This window comes from Alligator mississippiensis, chromosome 8 (assembly GCF_030867095.1).
Source record: "Alligator mississippiensis isolate rAllMis1 chromosome 8, rAllMis1, whole genome shotgun sequence".
Taxonomy (NCBI): Eukaryota; Metazoa; Chordata; order Crocodylia; family Alligatoridae; genus Alligator; species Alligator mississippiensis.
In genome coordinates, this window is record NC_081831.1 from 48,730,402 (window position 1) to 48,740,802 (window position 10,401).

The window sequence follows — 10,401 nt, forward strand, 5'->3', positions numbered from 1 at the left end:
CTGGGGAGCCTGTTCCCTACTCAGCTCCATGAGCATGGAGCTAGGTGGAGAACAGGCTTGGGAGATTATTCCCCATTCATCTCTGCAGCAGGGAGCTGGAGGTGGGGGAAGCTTGTTCCCTGCTTAGCACTGCAGCATGGTACTGGATGGAGAACAGGCTGGGGATCTTGTTCCCCACTCAGTTTCACAAGTGCAGATCTGGGTGGGGAACAAGCTGGAGACCTTGTTCCCCACCCAGTCTGTGTTCATGGAGCTGGGCAAGAAACAGGGTCCTCAGTCCCACCAGCAGGATGCTTCCATGCTGAAGGGTCCATGCTGAAGGGTCAGCACTAAGGTACCTTTATCTCCCAGCTTCATGACCACAGGGCTGGCACTGGGTTACCTTTATCTCCAAGCACTAGCTCTGTGGTCATGGGGCTCAGGTTGGGACACCCTTACCACCCAGCACCATTTCCATGACCATGACCTGGTAGCAAATTTACTCATGATTAGCCATTTTTACTGTGCAGTAAAGTGTGAGCATGTGTGAACTCATGTGCTTACTGAGCAGTAAACTAGGCTACTGTGCAGTAAAGTGTCTTATGTAGACATGCTCAATAAGCCATTTTTTTTTCTATCTGATTTCATTTTTAGCTTTCTGAAGTCCTACCATTATAGCATCTTCAATTTAATCACAGGTTTATGTCAATAACTTAATTTGACTTAATGCGTCCTTCTGTTGAAAGCTTCTTAAATGAACTACTGTAAAGCCTAATTTAAGAGGAATGGCAGACAAATCTAAATGGCTATAATTACCTTTATTATGATTAAGCCTTACTGTATAAAATGCTGTACTACAGGAAAGGCTGCATCAACTATTCACCAGAAGACACAGGGTGTTCATGAAAAAAGCTTAAATGAAGTAAAAAGTACACATACATACATTGTGACTATTCCAATCAGTATATTCTCCTCAAATGGGAATACATTCATCCTGATTCCGAATAAAGCAGATCCACAATGATGCAAAAGTCCTTAGAAAAGAAAATGTCTTTTTTTTTTTTTTTTTATAAACAGACGGCTGAAAATTATTGTCAGAATATATAAACATTCAAAACATAAAGCTTATACTGGAAGTGAGACTGCAAATTGTACATTGGATTAATATTCTTAAAATTACTTAAGATATAATATTACTTAAAATACTTAAATTACTTAAAATACTTAAAATATTACTTACTTAAATTACTTAAAATACTTGATATAATATTACTTAAAATTTAAGTAATCAGGCAAACACTGCAGATTAATAATCATGTGACAATATTAAGATGTTGGCCTATATTCTTCTGTTCCTTAGGAAAAAACCCTCACATTTAATTTTTTTTTTTAAGACATGTCAAGTCAATAAAGTGAAGTATTGATATTTTTGGGTTGGCTACTACTGAATGTAGCAGTGCCTATATCTTAATGAATAGCAATAGAGGATCAATGGGCAAAGATTATTTTAGCCTTACAAGTCGTGAGTCATTTATGTGTAGTGGCTGCCTCTGCATATGTATCTTAGTCTTCATCCTCACAGATCTTACCAGATAATTTGTTTGTTTGCCTACAGCTGGTGACACCCTATCCTAGTTCTTTGCACCTTTCCCTAAGAATGCTGAACCTCTGAAGTGAATGCTAATGCTGTAAGGTGTAGCAGCAACTCACTGTGTAAATCAGGACATGTTGCTATGGCAGCCTGCTGTACAAAGAAGCTACCACTGCGTACTAAAAACACTTCTTCACTACACGGTATGTAATGATTTGAAGCAAAGGAACCAGTCATAGTTATCTGCTGAAATGGAGAATGCTGAATGGGCACTTTATCCATGGTATAGCTGATGAGTGTTTCTTTCCAAATGATCAAGAGGCCCTATCTTTTATTTGCATACAAGAAAATCCTTGGTGATATTTGTTAATGATTTTTTTTTTCATTTAAACTGGGAGCATCTACACCAGACACTATTGCGCAGTATCATTGGCAGGTATTAACCAGGCAGTGATGATACTGCCCAGCTGTAATGAGCTACTGCACAGTAGCTCATAGGTAGTGCGAAGTAGCATCCAAAAAAATCCATGTGGTGACAGTACTGCATGGTAATTCCAGTTACTGCACAGTCAGTTACTACTTGCTTGTGCAGTAACAACTGCACAATTAGCTGTTTGTGTAGATGCAGCTACTGAAAATGATGTTAAGATTTGGGACAGATCAGTTCATTATGTCCAAGATATTTAGTATTTTATTCTTCATACTTCTTGTTGAAAGTCCATTATTATATTAATGATTTCTCATTGCTTTCTTTATGTGCCTGTAAATAAGTCACAGCCCCTTAGAGAAGATACTTTTAGAGAAATATCTTTATAAAGAAGCATTTGTCTTCATCTGGGGTTCCTTTGCTCCTTTTCTAGGGTTATAGGACCTTTATTTGAATTAATTTAATCAGTAAATACATTATTTTCATAGGAGTGAGGGATCAACAGTTCCTCACACTCCTTGTCATAAATAAATATTGAGTGGCTGAAGTGAAAACATAATGTTGTTCAGTAAAGCACAGGAATCTGCATGGCCTATAGTTCTTATAAAAAAACAACTTATAGAACACCTGGAGGACAACAAATCCCATTGAATTCTCACTACCAAATATATCAGTGATTCTAGGAACCATTTCAGAAGACATTCTTCATTCCACTGTATATATCACAAGCTGAAACAAGGGGAAATTCTCAAATTCTTGAAAGTATGATGATCTTATTCATGAGAACTAGTCCAAGCAATCTGAGGGACAGACAAGATTGCTAAGATTCAATTAATTTGCTTTTGTTATACTATATACTATACATACATACATACATACATACATACATACATACATACATATGAATGAATGAATACGTACACACACACACACACACACACACACTATATATAGTATTCATCACTCTGGAGCTCATTACAAAGAACCAGTTTAATTTCTAAAAGTCTATCCAAAAGCACTTGTTCCATCCTTCAAACACAAAGGGTGCATCTACATGTTTATTAATGTGCCATAATTACAGTGCATTAAATGTAGTACTTGTATAACCAAGTACTAAATCAATGTGCAGTAACTGGCACTACTTTATAGTAATACTGGCACATGGGTTTTTACAGATGCTAACTGCACTGTATCTTAATACTACTGCACAGTAATGTATTAGCATGGATTTTGCCCAGCATGCTGCTGTGCAGTGTTATTAGACTACTGCACAATTAGTGTCTCATGTAGATGTACCCAAGGAGGCTCTTCTTACTCTCTTGTAAGACTTCACAGAAGAGTCCGTAATGCTACTATATGGCATTGACTTTACGCCACTATTTGTGCGGGCCGCGTGCGAACCCGCGGCCCTTGTCGTGCTGCACGCGGGCTGTGGCTGGCAGCCCGGGCACGCCGGGTTGGAGAGGGCGGGTGCTGAGCTAGAGTTAGGCACAGACATGTAATGGTAGATTTTGAGATTGTTTACTTACACTGAGATGGTCGCGGTGCAGGCTGAAAACTTGCTTGAGTTGTGGTTACAAACAGAAAGAACACGAACAACCACGTGGAGTTTGCTAGGCTCCACGCAAACAGAACTCCGGATGTCCAGGACAAGCACGCCACAAAAAACTTGTAGCTACGCCTTAAGGAAGGTTACCGCACGAAGACAGGAAGAGGTGGGCGGTGGATCAGGCCGCCAAACTCCTCTGGATCTCACACAGGGTTTCTATTACCCTGTCGCGTACCCAGAGTCCCCACGAGATGGATGTGGAGTCCTCTTCAGCTTGGGCAGAAACTGCTCAAGCCTCTTATACGGCTAGCAGGCCAATTGCTAGCTGCCACGTGGGAATAATTTAGAACTAGCCAATAGTGGGAAACAAATTTGCATTCGAATAGTGGGAACTCTTTGCACCGTGCATTTCTGTGCTGTGAAGAAAATGCACCCTGCAAAGACAGCTGCAAAGTGGCGGGAACTCTCTCCTTTGCATGCAGGTTCTCTGTGCAGCAAAACTCCACCGTGCAATGAAGCTGTAATCCCACGGGGATAATTCTAGTGCCGAAGCACACACAAAATCAGACCTTTGGGTCATGACACTATTCAGTTTATTTGCTTTGGGAGTATTTGAAAACGAGGTTAGTATTTGAGGTTTGATGTAGCCAGAATCACATACAATCCTCACAGACATTTGGTAAACATGCAATCAAGCTGTTATCACTAGGAATCCAAAGAACCTGTGTTTTTTCCATCCATGTTTGAATAGCAAGATCTCTCCTAACAAGCAACTGTGCCCTCTGCTGCTTGCCTTGGAGGTTTTATTGTATGGATAGTGGAGTAGTGGTCTCTATACAAGAAAGAACTGTTAGGGAAGCAAGCAATTGGTTTTGTTTATTTTTATTTGTTTTGATCTCTTGAGCATCTTTTAGAGGTCATTCAGTTTCTAACCCATGATAACAAAACTTATATTTTACTTTTAAACTATATCCTGATATAAATTCTTGATAGTTTAAAGAACCCTCCCACACAGAATTTCCTATTCTATTGTTTCTGTTCTCTACTTTTCTGTCTTGGAAGAACATTCATCAGACACAATATAAGGGTAACAATCTTCATTAGAATTAAGACAAATTTATACAAAAATTAAGAGTGCAATGGACTTTCTGGGTCATTGAATCCAGTCCCCTGCTAGCATATATCATTTTAATCTTCTTAAAACTATTGTGTTCCACGCTAAAGCTACATTGTTATTTTTTACCGCCAGTATTGTTATTGGAAGGTTTTTCCAAAGCCTCATTTTTTGAGTGTCACAAGCTACCTTCTAATTTTCATTCCCTTCACAGACAGTTTTACATATTTTTCTTAGGCTTAAGCTATATTTCATCTTAAATAGGATCTGTGGAGGAAAAGCATTACTTCCCCTACCTTCTCCCCTCTGTCTACCTCATTAAAACAGTTATATCCTTTCTTGACCTTTGTTTTGAGAAGGTAAAGAAACAAACCAAGCTCTTCTAGTCTAGTATCCTATTTTACGTTACATACCTAAATGGCAGTTTCCCAGTTGCATAAATACCTAGAAAGCAGCTTGGGGGAATGCCTAACTTTGTGGTGTAATGGTTACAGTACTGTGAAGGAGAGTAGTATATAGCTCTCCGCCCTTCAATGCAAATGTGACAGGTGGGCGGGACTGGAAGTCCCACCCCCTTTGCTCCACCCTTTCCCCTTTTATGGTGTGTGACATCATCAGCCACACCCCCTGACCCCGGTCACGCGGTGCATGACATCAGCAACTCCACCCCTGACCCCAGTCACATGGTGCATGACATCAGCAACTCTGCCCCTGACCCCGGTCACATGGTGCGTGACATCAGCAACTCCGCCCCTGACCCCAAACACGTGGTGTGTGACACCAACACCACATGGTTCATGACATCAGAAGGACAACCCAGGCAGACCCTCAAAGCCCAACCCCTCATGCTGCAAGATCCACCCTAGATCACATGGTGCTGTTATGGCCTATCAGGTCCCTGACCACTCTAACCCCCCCTAAGCCGGAGCACAGGTGTGGCCTATGGGGTGGTAGGGTGGTGATGTGACCCCTCTAACAACCCGCCCCAACACCCCCAACCAATTGGCAGGGGTTTCAGAGGCCTCAGACCTCCCAAGAACAATCCTGAACCAATTGGAATGAGTACAGTGGGGGGGTGGGGTTTAGGTGGCAAACCCACTAGGTCTATCTGCTTTCCCAAACGACCCCTCTGTTTATCTGAGACAGTGCTAAGGCAAGCAAGGGCAGATATGGATTCTTTCACAACACCTGTAGGCCCACTCACTACACCACCAAGACGGCCTTATAGAAAGCGTTACCGTAGAAATAGTTTTGAGGAGGAGACCCGACTCCTTGCCCAAAGACTCTTTGAGACGCCTGACCCTGTTGGGGAAGAGCCTGTGAACAGGCAATTGGAGGAGACCCAGGACCTCGAAGCAGACGTTGAGACTTTGGAAGATGGTATCTTTGTGCCTGAGCCTGCGTGCGAAGTAGAGGTCACTGCAGAGGAGAGACCGGTAAGAGACTTGGAGCATGAATGTGGGGGTCTTTGGGTTGTAACGGTAGTGGTGGGGTTCACTTCATGGCACATGTGTGTTTGGAAGTAGCTAACTTAGTCCTTTATTTGAATTCCTTTGCAGCTAGATGAAGCCTTTTTAATGACACCAGAAAACCTCCTCACCAGTACACCAGAAGGAAGTGTATGCTTCTGCAGAGAACAAAGACCTGATGAGGCTGAAGAGTTAAGAAGTGAGCTCGGCATCGAATCTACACAAGCTCATACATCACGTGAACGTAAAGTTTTCATGAAGTCTCTTGTTCGTGTTTCCTTTTATAGCATAATGAAATACTGCTTGAGGCAGATACTTTTTGACCTATGCTGGGGGTGCACATTTGACTTAGGGGGTCAAGAAGCCCACGAATGTATTACTTGGTTAGATGAAGACATAAAATAATTCAGGATCTTTGCCAGGAAATATGTCTTGATAGCATTTTCAATGCTGTTATAATCATAGGGTTTGCCAGGAACAGTCTCAGAATTACTGAGAAACACTTAATTCAGGTTAGACAGCTTTTAAATACTGTGTATTCTGCAGAAGATCCTAAGGCTGCCCTTCATGATTTGATCACTGAGGAAGATGAAACACTCATACCCCATATTGAACGCTTAATTGGTGCTAGAGATTATAAAACCCTGCTTAAGAGAAGGGATTAGCAAAACGAGTTTGGGGCATATCTCTGGTGCTGTTCTGGGTGGGAGACTGGGGAATGTGAGGCTGTAAAACACAACAACAGTTTTCTACATCTAATATATTTTAGCATTTGCTTTAGTGTCTTGGATATCTAATCACATACATATAGGGATTTTTTGTAAAGATAAAACAATGAAACTTAATGGTCATTAGAAATGATAAAAATCCTTCTTAGGAGAAGGGGTAACAAAATAAACTAGTAAAATATTGTAAAAGTTTTAATGGAAATAAAGACTGAATTTAAAAACATATATTCTCACAGCTTTTGTATGGTATGGTTGGGGTGGGGTGGGGTGGGGGTCTTGTTATAAAGATAAAACAGACCTCAAAAAAAAAAAAAAAAAGATGACCATAAGTTATCTCTTACCAAAAGGCCTGCTGTAAAGATAAGGCCGACAAGGCATAATGGTCACTGGATATGATAAGAAACACTTCTTAGAAGAAAGTTTAACAAAATAAACTAATAAATATTATAAAAGTTTTTAAGGGAAATAAAGACTGAATTTAAAAATATATATTCTCACAGATTGTGTATGGCATAGGGGTGGCGGGGGTGTGTATCATAAAGATAAAAAAACAAGCGGCCTGGTGTGTCCAGATCGCCACATGTTTTAAGACTAAAAGGGAGTGGAGGTGTCTTTTAGTGCTGACTATTTTAATACAGTTATATTTTACTTTATACATACACTATTTTCCGGTCGACAATGCATAATGGTCACTGGATATGATAAGAAACACTTCTTAGAAGAAGGATTAACAAAATAAACTAATAAAATATTATAAAAGTTTTTAAGGGAAATAAAGACTGAATTTAAAAAGATATATTCTCACAGATTGTGTTATGGTATAGGGGTGATGGGGTGTGTGTTATAAAAATAAAAAAGAGGCCTGGTGTGTCCAGATCACCACATTTTTTAAGACTAAAGGGGGTGGGTTGTCTTTTAGTGCTGACTATTTTAATACAGTTATATTTTACTTTATACATGCACTATTTTCCTTAATCTATTATTTAATTTTTAATACAGAGGACTTACTTATTGTATCATTTCATTTATATTACAGAGAGCTTATCAGGTGGGGAAGCCCCAGGCCATTTTACCACAATAAGGTAAAAATTATTTTAAAAGGATTGGGTTATTTGTGGCAGTGTTGCTATAATCACACTAAGTTATAACAACTGTTTGTTTTCAAACAGAACCTCTTCTTCTAAAATAGAAAAGCAGAACAAGCACATACAGTCATGTTTTTACCCAGTAGTAAAAGGTAATTTTTCTGAAACTGTGTGTTTCCTGTGGGAGGAGAATCTGTGTGTAGGGGTTAAGCAAATTTTAAATTTACAGTGTGTGAGGAAAGTGAATTCTCAATGCTGAGATATAAATTTTATATTTCCTAAGTGATCACACGCACCACACCCAAAGAAGAGCAGGGACCTGGGCAGAGACCTCTAAAAGCACAGCCTGCAGATCATAACACCCAAGGATCAGAAGACGGATGGGACAGAACAGAAGGGTACAATTCCTTGGAGGAAAACAAGCCACATACCTCTGAGAAACTCACATGTAAAAAGACTAGGATTCACACCCCCAAAACAGGTGATCTAAACCCTGTGAATAAGAAACCCAGGACTGATTGCTTGCACAATTTACAAAAAGAGGAGAGTCTTTCTCCTTTTTTGAAAGATCATAATTATTGTGAAAAAAAAAAAGAGGGTGGGTTTTCGAGGTGGGTATAAACACCCTGTCTTGAAAGATCATGATTATTGTGAAAAAAAGAAGGGGGTTTGGAGTGGTACACACAGGCGTATACGTCTCAGAAAGAGTGCGCAGAGCCCTTTGAAAGATCATGATTATTGTGAAAAAAAGAGGGGGATTTGGAGTGGTACACGTAGGCGTATACATCTCAGAAAGAGTGTGCAGAGCGCTTTGAAAGATCATGATTACTACCAGCACAAAAGGGTAAATTTTACTCAGAAAGGAGGTAGTCTGTGTAATTCGGACAGCAGGCGTAGTCTGTATCATAAGAGGGAGAGTCATGGTAAACGTGGGGGTAAAAATGGTTGGCCAACCAGCAAGTGGCTTGCGGGGAAAAAAGTAAGGGCCTGGTTAAAGAAGAGCGTGGGGAAGGCTAAACACCATTTGAGGGGGGAAAAAAAGAGATCCCCTAGGGATCCCTCAAACACTTCTCCTATCAGTCCTGACCCTTCACCAGAACCCCCGGAGCCAGAGAGAGGGGATGGAGAACATGGTTTAGGAACCCCTTTAGAGGGTCCCTCAAATGTACCCCAGACACCCAGATTGGACCTTTCACCAGAACCCACAGAACCAGAGAGGGGAGATGGTGACTATGGTTTAGGAAGCCCCTTAGAGGGTCCCTCAAATGTTCCCAGACCTTCCCCATCACCAAGACCTGAGGGGTCAGAGGGTTGGAATAACGAATCTGTTGTAGAAGACAGTTTAGAGGACCCCTTAAGCGCCCCCCGGTCTCCTGAGTCAGTAGAGGATGTTTTACCGGATGTACATATGGTGCGGGTGAGAAGGCAAGAGTGGTCTGTAGCCAGGTTTGGAGGCATGAGGTACACTGAGAAGTTCCGTTTTGTGAATCTGGAGCGTGTGCCGTTACACGTGGCATACGAAGCCATAACCCATGGGGTGGAAGAAATTGTAGCAGAACTCTGCCAGAGATTCACAGGCAACGATTATGCCCAGTTACGTATTCAGGCAGATAGTTTGTCAAACTGCTTATACTCTCGAGCTATTAATTTAAACAAGATGACCCCTGAGCTGTTTTTAGAGTGGCTCAGTAAGCTGTTACAAAGCCAGAGAGAAATATTGCTCGATTCAACATTTTGGCTGGTTGTGATTGTTGTGAAAGGCCGGGGAGGTGGGAGCCGTAGAGTTATAAGCTCTATCCCCTATTCTCAGATCATTACTAAAAAGAGGAAGTATTTAATAGACTTGAATACCTATGATACTAACCTGTGCTTTGCAGGCAGTCTATTGGCTGTTACAAAACGTAGAGGGGCCAAAGATGTCGAACTGCTAGATGGTGCCAAAGAACTGCATAGGAAATTAGGACTGTCTATATATCAAAAGGTTATGCTCCATCAAGTACCTTTGTTTGAAGACCTTGAGCAGGTTAACATCCACATAGTGATGCATAAGGAAAAAACTGGGTGGAGTTTATTTAAAACACAGGACACGCCCAGGTACCCCGACACCTGTTTTCTTCTGCTACATGGTGAACATTATTATGGTGTTTTAGATGTGAGAAATGTGTTTGGCATGAGAAATTATTGTGATCTTTGTCAGACGTTGTACAGCCATAGCCACATGTGCAGGTTCCAATGTCGTCTTTGCCTGAGCCCAAACTGCTCTGAAAATGTGGGCAAGACACAGAGGTGCCCTAACTGTAAACTGTTCTGTCGTTCCAAAGAGTGCTTAGAAAAGCACGTGGCCCTGGCCTCTGAAAATAGGATTGAATGTCTGACTAAAACTCTGTGCGATGAGTGTAAATCTTATGTGGACAAAAAGCACGAGTGCAAAGGGCGACAGTGCAAACAGTGTTATGGGA

At 41.1% G+C, this 10,401-nt stretch overlaps 1 long non-coding RNA gene across 1 annotated transcript; it reads left to right on the forward strand.

The window, feature by feature from the left end:
• Positions 1 to 7,762: 7,762 nt before the first annotated feature.
• On the forward strand, positions 7,763 to 8,424 carry LOC132252218 (uncharacterized). Its single transcript, XR_009464115.1, has 3 exons — positions 7,763 to 7,939; positions 8,027 to 8,094; positions 8,226 to 8,424. It is a non-coding gene; the product is annotated as an uncharacterized LOC132252218 (long non-coding RNA).
• The last annotated feature ends 1,977 nt before the right edge of the window (positions 8,425 to 10,401 follow it).